Genomic DNA, 4,924 nt, shown 5'->3' with positions numbered 1-4,924 from the left:
GAACGCCAAGAGGTCATGATATGATTTGGGTGATTGTTGACCGCCTAACAAAGTCCGCACACTTTCTGCCAATCAAGGAGAAAGACAGTACTAGTAAACTTGCGGAAATTTACTTGAGAGAGATCGTAGCACGACATGGAGTACCCCTCTCGATCATCTCCGATAGAGACGGAAGGTTTGTATCAAGGATATGGCAATCCTTCCAAGAAGCTTTTGGCTCACAATTGAATCTGAGCACTGCGTTCCATCCGCAAACTGACGGCCAGAGCGAGCGAACGATACAGACTTTGGAAGACATGCTGAGAGCATGTGCTATGGATTTGGGCGGTAGCTGGGATAAACACTTACCTTTGGTCGAATTCTCATACAACAACAGCTACCACACCAGTATTGGTGTCGCGCCTTTTGAAGCCCTTTACGGACGCAAGTGTCGATCACCACTATGTTGGGCTGACGCAGGTGATAGGCAGCTTGCCGGTCCCGAAATCGTCCAAGAGACGACAGACAAGATTGCGCAGATCCTTAAACGCATCGAAGCCGCTCGCCACAGACAAAAAGCCTACGCGGATCCAAACCGAAAGCATGTGGATTTTCAAGTTGGAGAGATGGTGTTATTGAAGGTATCACCCTGGAAAGGGGTGGCACGCTTTGGGAAGCGTGGGAAGTTAAATCCACGCTACATTGGTCCTTTCAGAATTCTAGAAAGAATTGGAACCGTAGCATACAAGTTGGACCTACCTGCTGAATTAAATGGTGTTCACGATACATTTCATGTATCCAATTTAAAGAAGAGTCCAACTCAAGTTGACGTTGCCATTCCTATCGACGAGATTCAGGTTGACGACACGCTCCACTTCGTAGAAGCACCTGTCGAGGTCACAGATTGGAAAGTTAACTGGACCCGCCGGAGCAGTGTCAAACTCGTCAAGGTTCGCTGGAATGCCAGACATGGTCCTGAATACACCTGGGAGCGTGAGGACCGGATGAAAGAGAAATACCCCCACTTATTTCCCAAAAACTCTGCATCTACAAGCAAAATTTAAAATTTCGGGACGAAATTTATTTAACGGGGGGAGAATGTGACAACCCTCACAAAACCAGGTATCCGTACGACTTAATTAGCTATTAACTGTTGCCTAATTACTGTGCTTAACTGAGATTTCTGATAAACTGCTACTTGATTGTTGATACATGTACATGTCTGCATCATACTTTGATTTTTCCTGTCACTACATTATTTATTTACTGAACTCTAGTGACAAACTTGATGCACAAAAAGCACAGTAGCACTAAACGGATACACAGTGAACATGCTGATATAACCAGCATCAGGCAGGCACTGCCTCTGAGGCCTGTATGAGCCAGAAATATTTTACTACACCCATAGTGAGTGTAGGGATACAAGGGTTGTAGAACTGCGTCTCTAGGAATAAGTTACAATGACTGGATGTGCCTAAAACATACTTTGAGTACAAAATTCTGCACTTTATACAAAAATTCAGCATTTATCTAAACTAGTAAAGTGCAAAAACATGGAAAAATAATACTAGACACTTTCCAACGTGTCGGGAATTCTTTGTGTCACTAAAAATAATAACAAAGACACTTAAAATGCTTATTTAGCACTTTAACGGATCAATATCCAACCGAACAACCGGACTTTACCCGGAATACCAAAATAATGCTAGAAGCATTGTTTTTATTTTTCTAAGCTAGTTAGGGTCCCCGAGCACCCTAACACACTATAGAACACAACATACACTTAAACACTAACCTACACACTAACATCTAACTGAACACTTTATATTTCAACTAAGGAAACTAAATACCATTACAACCTAACTAAACCCCTTCCCCCTCAAAAATGACGGTTAGACATGTTGGCTCCTTTCCCCACATGTTGTCTAACATTGTTGGAAAATTGCTTATTGGTTAATGACTTTGTATAATGGAAGAATTATATGCATGAGAATATAAAACCAACCTTATCCTCACAATTTTCCAAACACCATTTCAAACTCCATCCTTTTCCTCCTGCTCTCTAACCTACGGCCAACATAATACCACCACCTCTTCCATTTTCTTCCAACCTTCGAGCAATTCTAAGTGTATACAAGTGTGTTTCAAGGCATTCTAAAAAGGGTTCAAGCAATAGAAGCTCAAGGACCTCACCAATGAGCTATTAACCATCATCTTTCCTCTCATCTTCATATCTTGTTCATCCCTAGCCTCGAGCTAGTAGTAAGTGACTCTAAACGCTTTTTTTTTGATCTATTCTAAGTGGTTAATAAAAGATTTAACGGGCAAAAATCATAAACACTAGAGATCAAAGTTTAAAGTCTACAAAAAAAAAAAAAGATAAACAAAGTGGTTAATGGATGAATAATGGTGTAAAACTTTTGAAACTAGTTGTGTTATGGTTATTTATTGTTGTTAATTGCTAGTATGGCAATGGATCGTCATCGAACCACGCTAGAGCATGTTCATGGAACATGAACTAGCCCTATGTTAAGTAGTAAAGTTACTAGATGACGAACCTTTTTAAACATAAACATGAACTTGTGTAAAAACAATTTTTCTTATGAAATGGAGTTCTAAACTAGTAGATCTAAAGATCTACAAGTGGTATTTCCAAAGAACCGAGTATAAGATGAAATCATATTTTTAGAAGCCGGATCTTTCATAAACTAAAGATGTTTTTATAAACACACAAGCGTGTAGGCACTTGTGTAACAAAAAGTTTCAACAAAGAATTATTTTTATAATTTTTTTTTTTTTTGACTAGAAGTTGTAAAACTTCATATTCTTTAAAAATAAGGTTTTCAAAGAAATGATTTTATTTTTAGAAATGGAAAGATCCACTAAAGATGTTAAAAAGTTACTACATATCTTACACAAACCACAAGTTCATGTATTTTGCGATTTATATTTATTTTGACTATTTTGATGATGAAACTTTGTTGATTGATGTTGGGAACATTGTTGGTTTGAATTTTAAAAGAAAACGATACGCTTGAAAGCGTGGCCACCTCCAGTTACAGGGGAAACTCTGGCGAAATTTTTCCAAAAACCTAACGCTTGGAAACATTTTCATCACAAGTGTTATAAATGCATTTTTAACTTGTTTTCAAAATGTAAATTTCGCCACGACCTTATTTACAAAATATCGGAGGTGGGATTTTCACAAAATTAAACGTGATAAATATATATTTAGTAAATATATTTTTCACAACGTTACTTGTCAATTATTTGCGAAAATACATAAATATTATTTTTAGGGTAAAAATAATATTATCAAATGTTAACGAATCCAAAATAATACGAACGCTTTCACGATAAGTTACACCGGTAATTATTGTTACCACTCGATCATTAAAAAGTAACTTACGCATTTAAAGAAATATTTATGAATGCGTATTTTTTTTTTTTTTTTTTTTTTTGCAAGGAATTATTTTGGGAAAATTATGTGAAATAAAAATATAATATTTTTGAGAAAAATATTTATATTTTGGAGTGAGAAATAAAATATATTAAGTGAGACTTCATATTATAAATACACATGTATTTAAATCCCCCATCCTTGGGAAGGAAAATAACTACCAAGTTTATACAAAATGTAACACGAGATAGTTGTCTAACTATTTCCCGCGAACATAAACTGAAAAGCTAAAGCACGGCCGTCCGTCTAATAGAATTAGCACTTGTAGGTCGTTGCACAGCTTACTGTATTGGAGACGCTTGGTAGAGATACGCATTCACAGTGAGTTCATGTCCCCCTTTTCTCTAACTGTTTTCAGTTTACTTAACTGCGGGGGTGAAATACATGTTACTATGATTTACGAGTACTTTACAACGGTATGTTTAACGTAAGGAGGTGTTATACGATCATGTGAGTGGATAGGAACAACATGGGGCCATTAGTCCTCATGGAGGGACCGAGGGACAGGAGCGGTAGATCTATCTGGGTGTAGCGAGCCCAGCCCCCGGCCAAACTAGAAACGGACCGTGGGGTGACTTTGTCCACATACTTTGCCGTGGCGAAATCTGCTAGGTTTGAGTCTCCCTATTTGCACTTCACATATGTCAGTGGCCTTGCAAACCATTGATGATCACAAGTCCTCTTACACTGCTACATACCACAACTATTTTTATACTCACAAATGTTTTACATACTCACCTACACGTGAACTCGCTCAACATTATTGTTGATTTTTTTAACTCACATGTATTTCAGGAAATTAAACGGATCTGGCACGGTATGGAACGTTTTCCGCTGCACTAGTCATGAAGTCATCAGGGTTTAGGGTTGTGTCTCTTACCTGGACAAGACACAATCCCTAAATCACGTTTATGTTTTGTTATAAGTTGTAATGTTACTGAACAAGGTTATGGTTGCATGTTAAAAACAATGGTATTGTATGATGTTTTCAAAAACTTAATGGATGACTTGCATGGTTTTTAAATTCATATAGCTTTGTTATGATTAAGCTATGGTATTAAGAAGTCACACAAATTAACCACGCTTCCGCAAAGCCAGGGTGTGACAGGGGGGGGTTATTTGTAAATTGTGATGGTAAGTTGGTAAATATTAGTTCAATTTCAAGTATAAGGTTACTAGTGTTAATTAGTAGATATTCTAGTGGGTGTTATGGTGTTCGGGGACCATAACTAGCCAAGAAATAATTAAACAATGTTTCTAGCAATATTTTGGTGTCCTGGGTAATGTCCGGTTGTTCGGTTAGATACCGGTTCGTTAATGTGCTAAGTTGTTCCGTATAGTGCATTTTATGTAACTTTTTGCAACACTTTTAATTCTCAACACTTAGGAAAATATTCAGGACCATTTAGTCAAGTTTTTTGCACAAGCCAAGTACGTTAACAAACACATGTAAGTATATCACAGTAATCAGAGAGCAGTTAGGTA

Source organism: Helianthus annuus, chromosome 9 (genome assembly GCF_002127325.2).
Source record: "Helianthus annuus cultivar XRQ/B chromosome 9, HanXRQr2.0-SUNRISE, whole genome shotgun sequence".
Lineage (NCBI taxonomy): Eukaryota > Viridiplantae > Streptophyta > Magnoliopsida > Asterales > Asteraceae > Helianthus > Helianthus annuus.
This window is presented reverse-complemented; position numbering follows the sequence as displayed.